Source organism: Neoarius graeffei, chromosome 26, assembly GCF_027579695.1.
Source record: "Neoarius graeffei isolate fNeoGra1 chromosome 26, fNeoGra1.pri, whole genome shotgun sequence".
NCBI classification, from domain to species: Eukaryota; Metazoa; Chordata; class Actinopteri; order Siluriformes; family Ariidae; genus Neoarius; species Neoarius graeffei.
This window is the reverse complement of record NC_083594.1, coordinates 18470694-18494082: the sequence shown is the minus strand read 5'-3', so window position 1 is coordinate 18494082 and position 23389 is coordinate 18470694.

The following is a 23389-nucleotide window of genomic DNA, read 5'->3' as shown; positions in this document are numbered from 1 at the left end:
TGAGAATCCTCAGAAAGAACTGTCTCCCCCAAAATCTGCTCCGGGCCTTCTATCACTGCTCCATAGAGAGTGTGCTCACGTATGGACTGTGTGTATGGTACGGCAGCTGCACATCCTCAGAGAAGAAGGTGCTCCACAGGGTCGTTAGGGCAGCAGAGAAAACAATAGGCTGCCCCCTCCCCACCCTGGAACAGATTTACACCTCCAGATGCCACAGGAAAGCAATGGACATTTCAAAAGACTCTTCACACCCCGGTCAGTGTCTCTTCCAGCTTTTGCCATCAGGCAAGAGATACAGAGCAATGAAAACCAGGACAAACCACCTAAAAACAGTTTTTACCCCAAAGCAATCATGGCTTTACACTCAAATGTGCAATAGAACTACGTAATGTGTGTGTGTATTTCTTCTTATCAGTGCAATCTGTGTACATACAGAACCAAAACAATTCTGTTCGTATTATTTTAAGTGCAATCTGTGTACATATAGAACCATACAATAGATGTCTGTTGATATTCTCATTCTCATCTCATTATCTCTAGCCACTTTATCCTGTTCTACAGGGTCGCAGGCAAGCTGGAGCCTATCCCAGCTGACTATGGGCGAAAGGCAGGGTACACCCTGGACAAGTCGCCAGGTCATCACAGGGCTGACACATAGACACAGACAACTATTCACACTCACATTCACACCTATGGTCAATTTAGGCCAAGTTTACATTAGACCGTATCTGTCTCGTTTTCTTCGCGGATGCACTGTCCGTTTACATTAAACCGCCTGGAAACGCCGGGAAACGGGAATCCGCCAGGGTCCACGTATTCAATCCAGATCGTGTCAGCTCCGGTGCTGTGTAAACATTGAGATACGTGGATACGCTGTGCTGAGCTCTAGCTGGCGTCGTCATTGGACAACGTTACTGTGACATCCACCTTCCTGATTCGCTGGCGTTGGTCATGTGACGCGACTGCTGAAAAACGGCGCGGACTTCCGCCTTGTATCACCTTTCATTAAAGAGTATAAAAGTATGAAAATACTGATGCAAATACTGCCCATTGTGTAGTTATGATTGTCTTTAGGCTTGCCATCCTTCCACTTGCAAGTGGTAAGTGATATGCGCTGGGATCACACACACAGCGGCTCAGTCCCGAATCACAGCTTGTGCACTTCACTCGCGCGCTCTGTGAGCTGCGCAAGGCCGGAGTGCGCACCCTCCAGAGGGCACTCGCTGTTCAGGACGGAGTGATTTGGAGCGCAGGATGCCTGCGGAGCCGAGCGTATCCGTGTATTGGTGTTGCTGTGTGCACGCAAATCATGTATTGGTGTTGCTGTGTGCACACTAATCATTTTAAAAACGTTAATCTGATGATCTGCTGATACGGTCTAATGTAAACATGGGCTTAGAGTCACCAGTTAACCTAACCTGCATGTCTTTGGACTGTGGGGGAAACTGGAGCACCCAGAGGAAACCCACGCAGACACAGGGAGAACATGCAAACTCCACACAGAAAGGCCCTCGCTGGCCACGGGGCTCGAATCCAGACCTTCTTGCTGTGAGGCGACAGTGCTAACCACTACACCACCGTGCCGCCCTGTTGATATTCTGTTTATACCATTTTACCAGTGCAATTCTGTGTACTTTACTATTTATTTTTATACTTTATTTGTTCTCCCCCCTTTTTTTCTTCTTCTTTCTTTCTATAACTCATAATGAGTTAACAGCACCTTCAATTTCATTGTACCTTTGGAAAAGTGACAATGACAATAAAGACTTATCTTATCTTATCTTATCTTTGGATTATAAGCATTGTACCTTGGTCTCATGAGACCATAATACATTTTCTCACATGGTTTGGTGTGATTATTTGTATGTTATGGCAAAATGTAGTCAGGCTTAGATGGTTTTTCACTCTACTCCATATCCTAGACATGTGAAGAATATGAGAGTTTGGTATCACATGCAGGGTGTGTACTTGCCAGTACTTGCCAGATATTCCTGTAGCTCCAATAATGTTGCTGTTGGTCTCTTGGGAGCATCCCTGATAAGTTTTTCTCTTGTCCTTTCATCAATTTTTGAGGGATGCCTTGTTCTTGGTAATGTCACTGTGGTGCTGCATTTTCCCCAATTGTGATGACATCCTTCATGGTGTTCCATGGTACATCTGTTTTGGAAATTCTTTTACTACTCTCCTGATTGGTACCTTTTGACAATGAGATCCTGTGCATGTTTTGTAAGTGCTTTGTGTACCATGGCTTCAGCAGTCAAATGAAACCAAGAAGATGTTCAAAAACAAAACAAAAAATCCTACAGAAAACCGTTGATCTTTATTTTGGGTTAACCAGAATTACGTCATTGATGACAGGCATATGATAAATACTTTTGAACATGAGCTTGAATGTGATTTGTTAATTCTGAGCACAGTCACATGCACCATGATAAAAGGGTGTGCTCACTTACGTAACCAGGTTACTGTAAACGTTTTTCTTTTGTCACCTAAAACCTTTCTGACATTAATTATCTTGGTTTCATTTTTATATTATAAAAACTGCACTTTTAACATGAGTGTGTAAACTTTTTATATCCACTGTATCAGGTTTAATAGGTGTGGGAGAGCAGAACAATCACCAAAACGTGCTGAAGGCATCAGTGCCAGTGCTGTGGTGTTCTGGTTACAGCCAGTATATATGTTATTGGGAATATACTGTGTGTTACAGGTACATGAGTAATACCTTAGTGCTATGTGTAGTAGCCATTCATCTAGTGCAAAGCAGGGGTGAACACATAAACTCAAGTCCAAAGCTGTCATATACGTCACTCTCCTGCTAGCACAACATACAGTCACCTTGTGATTACATATACCGAGAGAAAATAAAGATGCTAGCCTGAAACAATTTATATATCTGCTACATCAATAATTATTCTAGCCACATTCACTTGATATGAGCACACGCACTCTGATTGGCTACTCTACTACTAGGCTATCAGCTCCTATACTGTGAGTAGAGTAAAACAAAATGGCAGAGAATGTTGCTGAACCAACTGTATCTTTTTTTATTTTTCAAGAATTATAATTATAGCATTTTTCACAAACTGTGACTGTAATTTTGCCAGTTTGTTTACATTCTTCATCTTTAAGCATTAAAGTTTGTTGAATTTTCTTATACTGGTTCAAAAGCTCAAAGAAGTTTGAAAATTACATAATTGAAATGTCCAAGGAAGAATTTAATAAATGTTTAAAGCTATTCTATACCTCGGCCTGACAGCAAGACGGCACTTTCTACAAAAATACAACACTAAAGTCAATTCGTGCAGCTATCGATAGGTTTTTAAGAAGTCCATCTAAGCAGAAATGATTTTGTCGGACGTTTTGTATAAAGTTTTTATTTTATCGAATTTGCAAAAATTAAAATTAAAATGCTCCGTTTCTCAAAACCCAGTGAATGTGGATAGAATAAAACAGTTATTCCACTCAATCTTGTCGTACATGGCTTATCGCCAGTTTGGCCCTACATGTTTCATCAGCTATCAGCTCATGTATGACTCGATTTCATGGAATAATTGTTAATTATCAGAAGATAAGGACATTGACTACACAGTCATGTATTCACTGAGGAATTCGTATACATGTTTTGGTCTCTTCCCTTAGTCTAAAGGGTAATGTACTTAACTCATTCACTAGCTGGTTATATGTTTTGTTTTGTTTTATATGTCACTTTTTAGCCAAGTCAATGAGACTTCCACAAAAACATGGAACTGGGCAGCACACTGGAAGTTTCACTTGTCCAGTAGCCTAGCTGATACATTTATGACTTATCCAGCCCTGCATAGTTTCTCCACCAGATACTGTCTGGATGTCTGGTTCCACTTGCCTCGTTCTGCCCAGCCTGACTATGTGCCAAATTCCAGTTTGAATTCCTGCATTAAAAAAAAAGTTCAATGTCCCAATGTGATTATAATTCCGTGGAAGAAAAGGAGTGCTCATTCCACAGTGAAGGTTCTTTTAATCAGTATCCATCCATCCATCCATTATCTGTAACCGCTTATCCTGTGCAGGATCACAGGCAAGCTGGAGCCTATCCTAGCTGACTATGGGTGAGAGGTGGGGTACACCCTGGACAAGTCACCAGATCATCGCAGGGCTGACACATATGGCCCTTTTCCACTACCCTTTTTCAGCTCACTTCAGCTCACTTCAGCCCGACACGGCTTGCGTTTCGACTACCAAAAAACAGCACGACTCGGCTCGCTTCAGCCCTGCTTAGCCCCTAAAACTCGCACCGTTTTGGAGTGGGGCTGAAGCGAGCCAAAGCGAGCCGAGTGAGGCTGGGGGCGTGAGCAGACACTCCCCTGTGCACTGATTGGTGAGGAGGAGTGTCCTCACATGCCCACACACGCCCCGCGAGCACGCTGGGATCTGTAAACACCGCAAACCCGGAAGAAGAAGAATTACGAATTACGAGAATTTCTGAAGCCTTATGCGCCTCGCCTCATCTATACGCTCTTGCCAGTATCTGTTGGCGTTGTCGGTGACAACAAGCCACAGCACCAAGACCAGCAACACTAACGACTCCATGTCCTCCATGTTTATTGTTTACTATCCGGGTCGTGAGACTACCGCTTAAAAGGTCACTGATGTCACTGTTTGCGCTGCTTAACGACATCACGTGACGTCCACCCACTTTCGCTAACTCCACCCAATGTGTCCACCCACTTCCAGCCAGCACGGTTCAGCGCGGTTGTAGTCGAAATGCAACTCCAACAGCCCCGCTCAGCTCGACTCAGCACGGCACGGCTCAGCCGCGTTTGTAGTGGAAAAGCGGCAATAGAGGCAAACAACCATTCACACTCACATTCACACCTATGGTCAGTTTAGAGCCACCTGCATGTCTTTGGATTGTGAGAGAAACCGGAGCACCCAGAGGAAACCCATGCAGACATGGGGAGAACATGCAAACTCCACACAGAAAGGCCTCTTTTGGCCACTGGGCTCGAACCCAGAACCTTCTTGCTGTGAGGTGATAATGCTAAGCACTACACCTCCATGCCACCTTTTTAATCAGTATATCACTTGGAAAATGAACCTAAGCCCTATACTGGTGATCATTCAACAGCTCTACCATTTTATACATGGAACCATCATGTTGGATAAAAGTTATACTCTGCTGAAAGCTCAGACTGATTTGCATCATACACTATTATATGGCCAAAAGTATGTGGACACCTGACCACTCCCATACAGTATGTGATTGTTGAATATTCTATTCCAGATTTGGTCCCCCTTTGTGCTATATTAACCGCCACTCTTCTAGGAAGGCTTTTTACTTGATTTTGGTGTGTGGCTGGAGGAATTCAGCCAGAAGAATATTAGTGAGATCACTCATTGATGACAAGTAAGGAGGTGCTGTCAGCATTCCAGTTCATCCCAAAGATGTCCAATGGGATTCATGTAAGGGCTCTGTGGAGATCATTCACTGGTGATATACAGCATTGTTCAGTGCCTGCGCTAAAAGGAAAGGGCTAAAAAAATGTACTACCTATCAGTAACTTGACAATTATGAAACCATTATAGCTGAACCTGAGCATGGGGCCTCATGATAGGCATAAAACTAATATGCATACTTACAGGAACAAGCTCACTGAAAGACAGACATGAAACACCATTCATGCTTGTCATTTTGTCCAGTGTTTCACTTCTGCAACTATCCAGCATTTTTCTGAATGTGATCATCAGTGTTGGAGTGTTTTATTGGCATGTTTGTACTTGCTACCATTGAAACTTAACTCTGGATGTGCTGACATTCCGATGTATGTTTATCACCAGTTGCAAGCACATACTTTTCCCAGCCACGTCAAGCTCAGTGACGTTGGCCATCTGTTCTTAGATCCTTCACTGATGACGCCTGGGTGGTCAGCAAACTCTGCATACCACAGCACTCACCCAGCTATGTTAAAAGCGCCTGCAGATTGTAAAGCTCATGGTAAATTTCATTTGGAGAGTCTTTTGTGTAAATCATAAACGAGAGCTCTAACAAATAAAGCGCATTCAACTGGAACTGTAATTGAGATCTGACCACATGCTCTCATGAATGCAAATTAGCAAGAATTCACATTTGCCTTGGATGAAAAGTGATGAATGGTTCAATTTACTGAGAAAAGTAGGGTTAAGAGTCATAGCTTTTCTTATGATGCAATTTGTATAAAATCCACTGAACGTTCTCTTGCACACTCATGCAGTATTCAAGCTATGACTGGTATCATGTTGCTTTTGAAACTTAAGTCCACCTGACATCTATTCTAAAATATATTTTCAATTCAATTCAAAGAACTTTATTTTTCCCTTAAGACCCTCATATGTGAAAAGCATTAGTGCGTATCCAATTCACCCATACACGTACAACATGCCCCATCGAACAATTAGCAGTGGTAAATAAAGCTTGCAAAGAACAATAAATAACACATGATTGAAAAAAGCAATAAGCAAATAAAAGAATGTTAAAGATATTGGTATTAAAAAATGGCGTTCAACCATTTATGAGTCAAATGGATGTAGGCACAAGACTTGACATGGCTCTCTTAGATCTGAAGGTAAGTGATCTGTATATCTGACCTGAATGTAAAAAACAGAATTGACTGTGTAGTTTGTGTGTCTGTGTGTAGTGTTCAAGGCTATTTGTGTTCCTTTTAATTTAGTCCTTCTGTTGTAGATGCTGAGAAGTGGCTCCTGCTTCAATGCAATTATTCTGTTGCTCAATGTTATGATTTTGTTTGGTGGGTTGTGATGAATGTTAGGTAGTGACCCAAACCAGGCTGATATATTGAAAGTAATTATTGAAAGTAGGGCGGCACGGTGGTGCAGTGGTTAGCACTGTCACCTCACAGCAAGAAGGTTCTTGGTTTGAGCTCAGTGGCTGATGGGGGCCTTTCTGTGTGGAGTTTGCATGTTCTCCCCATGCCTGTGTGGGTTTCCTCTGGGTGTTTCAGTTTCCCCCACAGTCCAAAGACATGCAGGTTAGGCTAATTTGTGGCTCTAAATTGACCGTAGATGTGAATGGGAGTGTGAATGGTTGTTTGTCTCTATTTGTCAGCCCTGCGATGATCTGGCGACTTGTCCAGGGTATAACCCCACCTCTTGCCCATAGTCAGCTGGGATAGGCTCCAGCTTGCCCACGACCCTGCAAAGGATAAGTGGTTATGGATAATGGATGGAATATTTAAAAGTAGACAGATTTGATGAAACATTTTGTTAAAAGCTATCAGGACTGATTGGTGGAACTGAAGTCTGCAGAGTTTCTTCAGGAAGAAGAGGCACTGCTGACACTTAGAAAAGATGATTTCATTGTTTGGTTGGAAGGTGAATCTATGATCAATTGTTGTCCCAAGGTATCGATATGACTTGATCCTATCTAATTGCTGGTTGTTCACTGACAGAGTGGGGATTTACCCCCGGTTGTATAATTATTGTTTGGTTTGAGCAGTCTTACATTATCATATAAACAATAATCTACAAGTTTAATAAATTTGATAATACCACCTGGATTTTAGTCAAAAGAAATACATTGATTTCAATGACAGCAACAAATCAATAGATAGCCCACAACACTCCATTGTTGGCTTAAATATTTCACCAGAGTTGAACTTCAGATGGAACATACAACTGGCCTTGACATAATCATGCAACAGCAGTAGACCCCCATGTTTAATGAGGGTTTTTTTTCTCACACAATTCCAGGCAATATGGTGAAACAAAATCAATTTCCACCCCAAACACATGCCACAAACCATAATTTATCATTCATTCTTTTGGCTTCAGTAAACATTTTATCTTAATCAGGGTCAAGGAGGAGCCTAGGAACACTGGGTGCAAGGTGCGAACAGATCAATCCATGGGCTGCCAGTCCATCTAGGGCATCATACACACAAATATTCACACACACTCATTCACATCTACCCAGTCATACATAACCAATAAACCTACCCACATTTTTGTAAACCAGCAAACCCAGAGGAAACCTATATGAACACTGGAAGAACATGCAAAACTCTGCAGAGACAAGATCAAACTGAGGACCTTGCAGCTACGAGATGGCAAACGTCATCCTGCCCCGCCACACTACACTTCACCATGTTGCTTGAAAATGTATAAAACAATGCTGACATCAAGAAAATCTCAAAAGGTCTTTATCTCAAACATTTCAAAAGAGGTTTATCAACTTGTCTACAGCAGGGTAAGTCAAATCCCTGAGAATGTGATAATGAATGAAAATTATGGGTAAAAGCTCAGTCTTGCATTGCTAGTTTTTGCAATGTGGACCAAATCCAGTTAATCAAAGTTTTCTCATAAATGACTGCGTACAACCATGTACTGTAGAGAGTAATGGTTTAGATGGAAATGCTCAAAGAACACATGTATAAGCGAGTGTCAGTTTAAAAGATACTTATATGTGAAAACATTTCTCATTGCTAATTTCAGATTGTCTGTTGGCTTGTATTCTGAGTATGAGTTGACATGCATTCATGCGTGTTCTTTGTTATTTGCAGGCCTTAGATGGACTGCATTAACCCTTTGATGCAAAACATATGCACACCCCTTCGAATGCACAACATGGGTCAAAAATGACCCGCATTCATTTTCCAGGTTATTTCATGCTGACTGAGTTTTTCTTTGCTCTATCTTTTGAAATCAATTTATTTTATGATTGAATATTCCAAGTATTCTTTAAATATCTTGTTTTTAATTACCACAAATCATTAATTTAATTTTTTCTTTCCTACTTTATGAACAAAAATACTTTTTGTATTACTACACATGGGTCATCCAAGTGTGATTTAAAATTAAATGTCTTAATACTATAATAATAATTTGTTTCAAGTAATTACTTTAGCAGTGAATGGGGCCAGTTATTTATTTATTAACTATGTAGTTAGCTAAGCCAACTACAATAAAATTAGCTAACTAAAGTAGAATATGTCAACAGCTCGGTAGCTAATAGTAATTACTTGTAACTTTCTGACAAGTAATCTACTCACTCTCAAGGGAACCTAAACATAATCAATTTTTTTCTAAGGTAATGTTAGAACAATTGAAAAACATTACTTCCATGTATTAGATGGGCAAAGGGCGCTGTGCTGAGCTGTGAAATGTCTGACACAAGCACAATTCACAGTTCCCACCAAACGCTGTAGTAAATGCATGCGGGTCGGTTCTGACCCATGTGTGTAAACTTGATGTAGAATTACAAAAGCTGTGCTTGTTCATAACTTAAGAAAGGAAAAATAAAAATGATGATTTGTGCTAAACAAAAACAAGATATTTACTGCATATTTGGAAAAGTAAATGACAAAATGAATTTATTTCAAAAGTATATCATAGAAACACTCAGCCGTACATGAAATAACCTGGAAAATGAATGCAGGTCGTTTTTGACCCATGTTGTGCATTAGAAGGGTAGTGATACATTATTCAAAAAGTAAGAAAGGAAAAAATAAAATAAGGATGTATGATGATCAAAAACAAGTTAATTGAGGAATACCTTGAATACTGAATGATGGAATTAATGGATATAGAAGATAAAAACTCAGCCGGGTCACTTTTGACCCATGTTTTGCATCAAAGGGTTAAAAATAGGGTAGGTAATTTTTAGAAGAATTTTTTGTTATATATATTTTTAATTATCTTTACATACTGACAGCAATGAATAAATGCACTCACAAAAAAAGAAAAACATCTGTAAAAAGCTTTCATTTTTTCTGAATGAAATGATTGGATGGCCTACCTGTCTGCCCGTCTGCATGCATTGTGCCCTTGCACTCATTGTGCATGAGCTGAGTCTTCTACAAGGCCAGGCAGACATATTGAAAAACATATTGCTAAAGCTAGTCGACAGCTGTGAGTACTAACAATAGCCATGTTTGTTGTTTACAATCATTATGATAATGCTAGGTGTTTTCTTACACATGAATGAGACATGAGGTAGTTGAATATGACAACAACAGGCTATGTTCCACCCGCCCCAACTCTCTCTCACAGACTCCGTCAGTAATCAGGCAGTGCATGTTCATGTATTTTGGATGAGTGGCTTTGGAGAGAGACCTGAAGGGAGGGGGGTGGGATGTTTCTGTTGGATACTTTCAAAATCTAGATTACTCTTGCTGGTTTCTTCAAAATTCCCTACCCTACCTTTAAATGTCAAACAGTTGGCAACATTTAAATAATATTGGCTGGCTTTTTTTCATGGTATATCAGATATATTCTATTCATCTAGCATGATACTGAACTTGTCTTCAACTCGTTCAATATCATGCTAGTTAAATGGAATATATCTGATATACCACGAAAAAAAGCCAGCCAATATTATTATTATTATTCATCTCATTATCTCTAGCCGCTTTATCCTTCTACAGGGTCGCAGGCAAGCTGGAGCCTATCCTAGCTGACTACGGGCGAAAGGCGGGGTACACCCTGGACAAGTCGCCAGGTCATCACAGGGCTGACACATAGACACAGACAACCATTCACACTCACATTCACACCTACGGTCAATTTAGAGTCACCAGTTAACCTAACCTGCATGTCTTTGGACTGTGGGGGAAACCAGAGCACCCGGAGGAAACCCACGTGGACACGGGGAGAACATGCAAACTCCACACAGAAAGGCCCTCGCCGGCCCCGGGGCTCGAACCCAGGACCTTCTTGCTGTGAGGCGACAGCGCTAACCACTACACCACCGTGCCGCCCTATTATTATTATTATTATACATTCCTTTTGGGTGTTCAACACGTCTTTCTCTTTCAAAATTCTCTCAAAATCTTCCGTATTTAATGAAGCAAACCTGGCAGCCATGTTTGTTTACAAATTGTCACAGTCACTTGCTAGCACCGAAGTTTTACGCATAATATGTATCGCATCAGCGCCGACGTATGACACCATGTTGTCTTTACAGCCATGCAATATCGTAAACCATATTCACTGCACATTCCTCATTGGGTAGAGTGATGTAATACACATAGGATAAGCAATGTGCTAACAATATTGCATGCTATCAAACCAGATGAATGAAACCCACTTGAAGGGAACAGGATACATGTTTTTATTCCATCAGAAAAGTGTCCTGTATGTCTAATAATTAATAACAATCCCTTTGAATATATATAACAGGTATTTAACTACAAACCTTTGGTGGTGGTACCTACCAATTTGTGACTGTCTCCGATATACTGTGGCTTTGTTACAGTAACATTCTCAAACATTTTTAACTATTTAGGTCCATAAACTATCTGTAATGCCTTGTATAAGTTATACAGTATATCAAGTACACAATAACGCCAATTAAATCACTCTCAGTTACAGGTTCATTTCATTCATTTCATTATCTCTAGCCGCTTTATCCTTCTACAGGGTCGCAGGCAAGCTGGAGCCTATCCCAGCTGACTATGGGCGAAAGGCGGGGTACACCCTGGACAAGTCGCCAGGTCATCACAGGGCTGACACATAGACACAGACAACCATTCACACTCACATTCACACCTACGGTCAATTCAGAGTCACCAGTCAACCTAACCTGCATGTCTTTGGACTGTGGGGGAAACCGGAGCACCCGGAGGAAACCCACGCGGACACGGGGAGAACATGCAAACTCCGCACAGAAAGGCCCTCGCCGGCCCCGGGGCTCGAACCCAGGACCTTCTTGCTGTGAGGCGACAGCGCTAACCACTGCACCACCGTGCCGCCCCCAGTTACAGGTTATACGACAAATACTACAAAATCTGGAGGTGTTCAAATGGGAGGAGGAAGCATGAATTAAGCAAGTTACTGTAGATTTTAAAGGATGAAGGCTTTACAGCAGCCAATTGAAGGGGTTTCAGAAAAAAATAATAATAATCAAACCCAGATACAAGCCTAGAAATAACTGATGATGGTTGCTGATGACAGCATTAATCAGAAAGCCCCTTAAGGATCTCCATACCCCAAAATACAGAGTCACCATAATTTTAATTTAATGGTTTGGGGAGGGAATGTGGCTTGAGGTGGATACAGGATGATTTGCACCCTCACAACCCCTTCTAGGTTATGTGTGGATATTCATAACATGTATAATTACTTTTTTTTTGTAAATGATAAATGCACTATCAAAAATCTATTTGTTCCATACCATCTTCACAATCTCACAAATTGATTAATGTAAAAAGGGCTGTTATTCCTACAACTTTAGCAGTTATAAGCCCTGACTTTATATTGACATATGCCAAAATATTATGGTTCTAGTTTTCTATAAATCTTGTATTTTAGCACCCATCCATTACCACTTATCCTGTGCAGGGTCACGGGCAAGCTGGAGCCTATCCCAGCTGACTATGGGCGAGAGGCGGGGTACACCCTGGACAAGTCGCCACATTATCTCAGGGCTGACACATAGGTGGGGTTTACATTAGACCGTATCAGCGGATCATCAGATTAATGTTTTTAAAACGATTCGCGTGCACACAGCAACGCCAATACACGATTCGCGTGCACACAGCAACGCCAATACACGGATACGCTTGGCTCCGCAGGCATCCTGCGCTCCAAATCACTCCGCCCTGAACAGCGAGTGCCCTCTGGAGGGTGCGCACTCCGGCCCTGCGCAGCTCACAGAGCGCACGAGTGAAGCGCACGAGCAGTGATTCGGGACTGAGCCGCTGTGTGTGTGATCCCAGTGCATATCGGGCATGCGCGTCACTTACCACTTGCAAGTGGAAGGATGGCAAGCCTAAAGACAATCATAACTACACAATGGGCAGTATTTACATCAGTATTTGCAGTATTTTCATACTTTTATACTCTTTAATGAAAGGTGATACAAGGCGGAAGTCCGCGCCGTCTTTCAGCAGTCGCGTCACATGACCAACGCCAGTTAATCAGGAAGGTGGATGTCACAGTGACGTTGTCCAATGACGACGCCAGCTAGAGCTCAGCACAGCGTATCCGCGTATTCTCAATGTTTACACAGCACCGGACCAGACACGATCTGGATTGAATACGTGGACCCTGGCGGATTCCCGTTTCCCGGCGTTTCCAGGCGTTTTAATGTAAACAGACAGTGCATCCGCGAAGAAAATGAGACAGATACAGTCTAATGTAAACTTGGCCAGAGACACAAACAACAATTCACACTCACGGTCAATTTAGAGACATCAATTAGCCTAACCTGCATGTCTTTGGACTGTGGGGGAAACCGGAGCACCCAGAGGAAACCCACACAGACACGGGGAGAACATGCAAACTCCACACAGAAAAGGCCCCATCGGCCACTGGGCTCGAACCCAGAACCTTCTTGCTGTGAGGCAACAGTGCTAACCACTACACCACCGTGCTGCCTTATAGTTTAGCAAAAAGAAAAAAATTCCTGTAAGCGCTGTTCTTGACAGACATTCTATAGAACTTTGCAATTCTTGACCAGCTAAAAATATGCAATATCTGTTTACATTCATGTTTTGCTTCTTTTATCTAAAATTGAATGCTCTATACCATGGTCATTACACGACAACGCAGCCTACAATGTGTCAATGATGAGAATATTAAAATAGGGCTTACAATATTATATAATATTGAGTTAGAGAAATGGAGTGGATTTATTTATTTATTTTTGCACTTATAGGCCTGGCAGCGGGCGGCACGGTGGTGTAGTGGTTAGCGCTGTCGCCTCACAGCAAGAAGGTCCTGGGTTCGAGCCCCGGGGCTGGCGAGGGCCTTTCTGTGCGGAGTTTGCATGTTCTCCCCGTGTCCGCGTGGGTTTCCTCCGGGTGCTCCGGTTTCCCCCACAGTCCAAAGACATGCAGGTTAGGTTAACTGGTGACTCTAAATTGACCGTAGGTGTGAATGTGAGTGTGAATGGTTGTCTGTGTCTATGTGTCAGCCCTGTGATGACCTGGCGACTTGTCCAGGGTGTACCCCGCCTTTCGCCCGTAGTCAGCTGGGATAGGCTCCAGCTTGCCTGCGACCCTGTAGAAGGATAAAGCAGCTAGAGATAATGAGATGAGATGAGATGAGATGAGATGAGATGAGGCCTGGCAGCCAGAACATAACCACAGCACAACCTTAATGAAACCATATCTCAGAAATGATATGAGGCACAACAGCCCACTTTCTAGTGAAAATGCCATGAGCATTAGCTATGGTTGACTTCATCTGGGGCATTTTTGGCCCAAATTCCAAAGGAGGTGAAAAATGTCTGCTTACAGTTGGGGCACTTTGGCTACCAATGCACTTTTGCTTCAGCTAATCTTCCTATGTGTAAACTTGGCCACATTTGGCTGGAACTGTCTGCTTTTGGGTGGGCTTATTTTCTCTGGGTTGGAACTGGGCCCTCATGAACCAAAAAATTGGCACAGTGAAATATATTTTACACAGTCTCCTGCTATAAGATAAGTGATGCTAATAAGTAGTTTTAGTCCAGATAGAGTTTTGAATTGCAGTAACCCTTCAGGAACTAAACTGGAAATGAATCGGGAAATCTGGATAATCGTTTATTGATGTGTTTTGTAGATGAACCACCATTATCCCAATTTAGAACAAATGATTATTCTGTTTCCTATGTCGTGATCTGAGGATAACTCGACTCGTTTTCATATTGCAATTTTATTTTCTTGCTACTAATCTTGAATGATGTGCATTTTATAACTGAGGAGCTCGGAGAAGTGAGATAGCAAACACCATCCTGCTCTGCACTCTATGCTGCACTACATGTAGTATAAATTCATTTTGTGATAAAGGCTAAAAATGTTCTTGTGAGGGATGGCACAGTGGTGCAGTGGTTAACACTGTTGCAGCACAGCAAAAACGTTCTGGGTTTGAACCTTGTGACTGACTGGGGCCAGTTTGTGTGGAGTTTGCATATTCTCCCCATATGTGTGTAGGTTTCCTCTGAGTGCTCCAGTCTCCTCCCACAGTCCAAAGACATGTGGATTAGGTCAACTGGCTACTCTAATTTGATGGATGTTCTTGTGAGCTCAGCTTTATAATTCCCATGAATTTTGCTGATATCATGTTTGATCTGAACATGTATTAATTTTGAAACAATGCTGAAGTCAGGTACACTCATAAAACATCTCAAAACATGCTCATTTATTTATCTACTGTGTTGTAACCAGATGAGTTAATAAAGAAAACATGAGGGAATAGTACAAATCCCATTTCCAGGAAAGCTGAAATACTTTACAAAATGCAATAAAAACAAAAATCTGTGATTTGTTAATTCAGGTGAACCTTTATTTAACTGACAAAAGTACAAAGAAAAGATTTTCAGTTGTTTTACTGAATGACTTAATTGTATTTTCTAAATATAAACAAAGTTGGAATTTGAGGCCAGCAATACACTCAAAAAATGTTGAGACAGAGGCAAAATAGGACTCAAAAGTTTATAGGCCAAAGTTTATAGGCTATACGTTGCCAGAGAAAGGTGCAAAAGCTAGCTTCCGTGATGGTATGGGACCATCAGTGCTCACGACATGGGTGTGAAGGTATCACTGATATTTTGTGGCATATATTGGGATTTTAGAGAGACATATTCAAGACAACGTCTCTTCCCGGGAAGTTCATGCTTATTTGAGTAGGACAATGCCAGGCCTCATTCTGCATGGGTTACAACAGTGTGACTTCGTAGACAGAGTGTGTGTGCTTGACTGGCCTGCTGTGGCCCACATCTGTCTCCTACTGAGAATGTATGGCACATCATGAAGAGGAGAATCAGACAACGGCGACCATGGACTGTTGAACAGCTGAAGTCTTGTATCAACCAAGAACAGACAAAACTTCCAACTGCAAAATTGCAACAATTAGCATCCTCAGTTCTCATGCAATTAAAAAGTGTTAGGAAAGGAATGGTGATGTAATACAATGGTAATAATGCCTCTGTCCCGATTTTTTTTTGAGTGCGTTGCAAGCACAAAATTCTAACTTTGTTTATATTTACAAAATACAATTAATTTGGTCAGTAAAACTATTGAAAATCTTTTCTTTGTACTTTTGTCAGTTAATGAACAAATCACATATTTTTTATTGCATTTTGGAAAATATCCCAACTTTTGTGGAAATTGGGGTGAGTATTTGAATGTGGGCCAAATACAGTCAGGCAAAGTGTTCATTCTTTCATATCCTATTAGATCATATGTGTTACAGCAGTGTCGATTATAGAAGGCACAGGAGTAGCAAAGTGAGATTTGTATACAGAATGCAAAGCAGTCTTCATGTAGCCATGTCCCAGTTTGTGCTGTAGGAAATACACTGCCATGGTGTCCCACTTGTTTTACATCTGGGTGGAGAGCTCAGTGGTGTGCTTAGCCCAAAGATCACAGCATAATTTTAATACCAAATCATGCGGTTTTGTTTTTAAGATTATTATAGCAGATGACCACTACAGAACTCAGGGATTTAATGTTTAATACATGAGGAAACAAAAATCGTACCTCAAAAATCTGAGATTTTTTTTTTCTTCCAAAATGTATATCAGTGCTTTACAGATCTTTCAGTTTGCACACTACAAAAATGCATTTGCTCACAAGATTCCTCTGATATATTGGGTACATTCATAAAGGCTAATTATTAATCAGGCATGATTGTATTCCATCATACAGAATCTTGAAGGTTTATGGACATGTCTGCAATAACATGTCATACTGTATGGTCATTTGGAAGACTGATTCACTACACTCTTCTCAAGCATCATTTATCTTTTGCAGCCAATACAAAGTAGCATCATTATTATGACCACTTAAAGCCACCATCTATTTGTTTGGACTATGAGAACGATTTCATGTCTTACCAGTGAAGTAAATGACTATCCATACTCCTAAACTCAACTAATCTTTGTCTGAATGAGAGTGTTTCCCTGCTAGCATCCCCACACTATTTCTTTTCATATCTAGAAATCAACTTAACTTCAACAAATTGAAATCAAACGTAAAAATCCAGGTCAGGCTAGGTTCCAGGAAGTGATTTTTTTTTTAATTTGCCACATATCTGTCATTTGAAACAGGCCTGCAGCATTCAAGAGCATAACAGATATAGGGATTACTTAGTTAAGTTTTTAGAAAAGAGACAGTATTTAGAAAATGCATCTGTCAGACTTTTTATACATCCCACCTTGTGTTATGCAGTAAGGAATAAAGTCATCTGACAGTCAAATCTGAGTTTGAAGTGCTTCAAAAAGCATTGTCCCCCCCCCTTCAACTGATGTAAATGAAACTCTTGCTGCTATTAAAAGGTGAATCTTTAATCTGTATGAACAGAAGTTTGTGTGTCCTGTACTCTGTACTCCACAGTGTACTCTGTAATGAAATGTCCTGATAAGATTCCAGAGAGAAGAAAGTGTTTAATCAGCAAAAAAAAAATAATAATAATAAATAAATAAATAAATTTTGAAAGAGACGTCATTTTTATCTCTGTAGTTTATAGACAGCAAATGGAAATAAAAAGTTGGTCTCCATTTAAGGCTTTCATTTTTCCTGAGATGAAAGACCCACATTCCTTGAGTTCCAGCAAAGACCTCCTGTCACACACTGTTCTCAGACCTGCAGAGATCATGATATGTCACATTCATTCAAATATACTTTTATGAGGGTTACTATGGGTGGAACGGTGCTGTAGTGGTTAGCACTGTTGCCTCACTGCAAGAAGGTCCTGGGTTTGAGCCCAGCAGCCGACAAGGGCCTTTCTGTGTGGAGTTTGCATGTTCTCCCTGTGTCTGCGTGGGTTTCCTCCGGGTGCTCTGGTTTCTCCCACAGTCCAAAGACATGCAGGTTAGGCTAATTGGTAGCTCTAAATTGACTGTAGGTGTGAATGTGAGTGTGAATGGTTGTTTGTGTCTATGTATCAACCCAGTGATAACCTAGCGACTTATCCAGGGTGTGCCCCACCTCTCGCCCATAGTCAGCTGGGATAGGCCCCAGCTTGCCTGCAACCCTGTAGAACAGGATAAGCGGCTACAGATAATGGATGGAGGTTTACTACAACCATACATGTGTATTTAGAGAGATGTACAGTTTACTTTTGATATACTACCATATCTAAATACACTCACTGAGAAATACACTAGTTCTTTTGCTTTGCTAGCTTACAGTATCTTGCAAAAGTATTCATCCCCGTTTGTGTTTGTCCTGTTTTGTTGCATTACAAGCTGGAATTAAAATGGATTTTTGGGTGGTTAGCACCATTTGATTTACACAACATGCCTACAACTTTAGAGGTGAAAATTGCTGTTTTATTGTGACACAAACCATAATTAAGAAGAAAAAAACAGAAATCTGGAGTGTGCATAGGTATTCCCCCCCCCCCCCAAAAAAAAAAAAGTCAATACTTTGTAGAGCCACCTTGTGCTGCAATTACAGCTGCAAGTCTCTTGGGGTGTCTCTATTAGCTTAGCACATCTAGCCATTGGGATTTTTGCCCATTCCTCAAGGCAAAACTGCTCCAACTCATTCAAGTTAGATGGGTTCTGTTGGTGTACAGCAATCTTCAAGTTATGCCACAGATTCTCGATTGGATTGAGGTCTGGGGTTTGATTAGGCCATTCCAATACATTTAAATGTTTTCCTTTAAACCACTCCAGTGTAGCTTTATCAGTATGTTTAGGGTCCTTGTCCTGCTGGAATGTGAACCTTCATCCCAGTCTCAAACCTCTGGCTGACTCAAACAGGTTGTCCTCTAGAATTGCCCTGTATATAGTGCCATCCATCTTTCCTTCAGTCCTGACCAGCTTTCCTACCCCTGCAGATGAAAAATATTCCCACAGCATGATGCTGCCACCAACATGCTTCACTGTACGAATGGTCTTCTCAGGGTGTTGGGTTTGTGCCACACATGGCATTTCCCATGATGGCTAAAAAGATCAATTTTAGTCTCATTTGACCAGAGAATCTTCTTCCATGTGTTTGGGGAGTCTGCCACATGCTGTTGGGCAAACTCCAAATGTGTTTTCTTGAGCAATGGCTTTTTTTCTGGCTGCTCTTCTATAAAGCCCCACTCTGTGGAGTGTACAGCTTAAAGTGGTCCAATGTACAGATACTCCCATCTCCGCTGTGGATCTTTGCAGCTCCTTCAGTGTTATCTTTGGTGTCTTTGTTACATCTCTGATTTATGCCCTCCTTGCCTGGTTTGTGAGTTTTGGTGGGCGGCCTTCTCTTGTTAGGTTTGTAGTGGTGCCATATTCTTTCCATTTTGCTATAATGGATTTAATGGTGCTCCATGGGATATTCAAAGTTTGGGATATTTTTTATAACCCAACCCTGATCTATACTTCTCCACAACTTTGTCTCTGACCTGTTTGGAGGCTCCTTGGTTTTCATGTTGCTTGCTTAGTAGTGTTGCAGAGTCAGGGTCCTTCCAGAACAGGTTGATTTATACAGACATGTGACAGATCATGTGACACTTTGATTGCACACAGGTGGATATTAATCAACTCATTATGTGACTTATGAAGTGAATTGGTTGGACCAGCTCTTAATTAGGGGTTTCATACGAAAGGGGGTGAATTCCTATGCACACTCCAGATTTCTGATTTTTCATCTTAATTATTGTTTGTGTCACAATAAAACAGTAATTTTCACCTTTAAATTTGTAGGCATGTTGTGTAAACCAAATGGTGCTAATCCTCCAAAAATCCATTTTAATTCCAGCTTGTAATGCAACAAAACAGGACAAACACCAAGGGGGATGAATACTTTTGGAAGACACTGTACATGTATTGATTTGCATAGACATGACCCTGTATTTAGCGTAACATCCTCAACTACACATTCATGAAGGCAAGCATGCAAAATGGACAAAATATGCTATTTTGCTCATTTTAAAGAGCAATCCTAAAAGACCCTGATTAGTAAATCAGTTTGCATGGTTTTGGAGGAAGTTCTGAAGTTTGCTTTTTTTTTTTCAGCTTCTTGTAAATCAGGAGTCAGTGAACTTTTGTGCAGAGTCAACAGCTACAAAAGTCCCTGAGGATCAATAAAGACTATCTATAAAAGTATTATCTATCATAAAATACACTAGCTACCTATTTATCTACATACAAAAATAGGTTCAGCAAGAACACTGTGCACGTGTGTAATCCAGATGATAAAAAATTGTTTGTGATTATTAATATACGGAAGTTAGTTGCTGTATAGTAAATTGGATGCTGAAATAACTATCGCAACTGTTGCCTGTTTATGTCACTGACAAAGCACACGTATCATAATATACATCTGCTATACTATACTAGTATGTTTTCAAAATACTTGGGTAACAATCATAGTAATTTAGAGTAATCTCAGAGAGATTATTTTAGAAGGGAAAAAAATAGCATTGAATTATCTTAGATCTAGCTTCTGCCAAAACAACAGGAAGTGGAAAAAGCATATCAGTGTACTTTAACAAGGATTGGCTTTCTTTTTCAAGCACTCAGAGGACACACAAACTAGAGTAATGTGATCATTTGAGTCACAAGTCAAGGGTTCATCTTGCAAGTCCTTAAGAAGATTCATAGGCAAAACATAGAACTTATAACAGACATCAGCTCAGTTAGTGTACTGTAGTGTACTGAAGGAGAAAAGTGTGCTGTTTACTTAATGTAAAGTGATACTATATATAGCATGATTCATAGTATTTAACTTTAAAAACAATAATATGGGAGTCTGGATTGTTTATGCATGGATATGTGCTTTAATTTTACTTAAACTTTTAGCTCTACAGATATCTCTACAGATAGAATATGCACTTGCACAGCACACAGATTTCCAATCATTTATACACAACACAGCAGGTGGACCTCAATGGTAGCCTGTTTGCATGTTTATTTCAGCTTAATTCAGGCTTGGCAGTCCATGCTAGTACAATTCTTCAAGCTCACATGCCGAGAGCTGAGCCATGGTAATAAGGGATTAAACAGATAAGCTTAGGTAGGCCTGTGCCAGAAAAAAGGCCAGGGAAAGGCAAACAAGTCATCGCTTGGCTTCCATTAAGTCATTTAACAGTCAACGTGCTGGGAATGCTGCCCCAGTTAGCAGGTCCACTTTAGTTATACTATTAGCTCAAAGTGCTTTGAAAAATTGTATTTTGGTTTCTGTTTGAATTCTTCTTTCTAGTTTCTCCAGATTATTCAGCTTCATATGGCTTTATTTACTCTAGATAACAACTGACCTGGGAAATATCTGCAGAGATCGTACAGACCTGGGTCTGAAGTGTCTGTAGCTGCTTTCCCTCTTCTATTTAGCATGTGTTTGTGTACATGACATTCATCCTCAGGTTTCTTGAGACTCTTGGTGCAGATATATTCTGTGGCTGAAAGAAGCTATGCCAACTTGAGGGCTGCAGCAGGGGAACACAAACACTGCCACCGCAAACTCATGATGGGGGCACAGGATGATATCCATCAGCATTTGGAAGGTTGCTGGTGACCCATGCAGGCAAAAGGGAGGACCTTGTACTGCCAATGGCCTGAGATGGTGCTGAAGGCTGTCTTATTCTGTGCTTCTGGGGTCAAAGTCACCTGCCAGTAGCCTTTAGTCAGGTCCAGTGTTGATATGAAGCAGGCCCTCCCTAGACGGTCAGCCAAGTTATCCACTCTGGGCATGGGGTAGCTGTTGAAATCAGAGATGTCATTTAGTTTCCTGAAGTCATTACAGAGTCTTAATGTACCATCTGGTTTGGGAACCATGATAATGGGACTGGACCAGGGGCTGGTGGACTCTTCGATGACTCCATTCCACAACGTCTGAGTTCACTTCCTGATGGTGAGCCTCTGGGATGCAATAGGGTACTCAACAGTACTAACCTGCTCTGCCATGGTGAAAGGACCTTGCCAGCGTGTGAGGAACTTGCAATTGGCCAATGGAACAAGTAGGTGGACATCCTCTTCAGATTGGAACTCCTGGGGCTGGACAGGGCCATTGGAGACTCTGCTCTGCTTAGCCTGGGCCTCAAGCATATGTTGGTGGACGAGGCACATGACCCTTTTGATGCAGTCCTGCATCTCTTGAACGTGTTTGATGGTGGTTCTGAAAGGGGATGGTTGCTTTTCCCATGCCTCCTTCGCCACATCCAGCAAGCCCTCCTCCCAAAGAGCAGCTTGAATGGAGTGAAGCCAGTCAATGCCTGTGGAGTTTCAGGGACTGCATGTAGCACTTAGGGGAGGAGGAGGAGGTCCCAGTTCCTGCCCTCCTCATCCATGATATGCTGGAGCATCCTCTTCAGGGTCTGGTTCAACCTCTCTAACAGCCCATCGGTCTGGGGATGGTACACTGTGGTGCAGATCTGCTTCATCTGCAACAATCAACACACTTCTGCCATCACCTCAGATATAAAGGGGGAAGCTTAGTCAATGCAGAGGTCACCCATGTGAGAGAACAACAAAAACCAGTTCCCTGGAGATGTTTTTGGACATGGCCTTCCATAGTGGAACTGCCTCAAGGTAGCAGGTAGTGTAGTCCATGATGACCAGTATGTATTCATGGTCCCATGCAGACTTAAGAAAGGGACCCACCAAGTCTATTGCCACTCTTTCAAAGGGGACTGCAACCCTCTCTGCAACCCAGATGGCCGAATGCTGTTCGGGCTGCAGCCACCTCCTCATGGTTCATAGCAGGGAATCCATCTAGGAATGAGGGCTGAGCTTCACCTGATACATCCAGCGGTGGAATTCAGCAGCAGCTCGGCAGGAGGAGAACCTTCAGTGGGCCAGGATCTGCTCTTTTAGGAGCGGGTACTCCTTGGCAGAAGCTGGGGGGAGTGTGAAGTATGTGAGCTACGCCTCCCTAGAGAGAAGGTAACATGACTGGGAAAATCTTATCTTCTCTCTTGGTCCATCCATAATTGACAGGATCTTCCTGCAGGGGGTGCACTCCAGCTGATTTCTCTTCAAGATATGTGATAGTATGATCATCAACAACCATAAAGCATCATCCATACCACAAAAACTGCTTTTCTGAAATTCTGAAATTTTTTGCTTCCTGGCGCTGACGCAGAGTGCCGACCTCTCCAGTAGCTCTGTCCGTATCGTCTTTCTTTGACTTTAGCACTTTCTTTTAGCATTTTTCTTTTAGTCTTTTTACAACTACACACATCTGGTGTGTATTATTATTATTATATCTTATGGATATTTCTGGTGTCAACATGCGGCACAGTGGAGATTTTCGTGGTTATACTCGGGAACAACTGCTCGCCTTATGACCGAGGGGACGCGAGGGCATTGTCCACTCAATACCTGTGGAACTGAGGAGGAGGTGCCAGGGCTGCAGAGCTGGGGCCAAGTGCAAGGCTAAGATGGAGGGGCGGTGGAGGTACAAACCAGGGGCGATTTCTCAGAGACAACAAGGAAAGCCGAGCTTTCCCTAAAATTCTCTCCCCAAACTGCGGCATCTACGACGTTGAATTCTCATTAAAACAATAA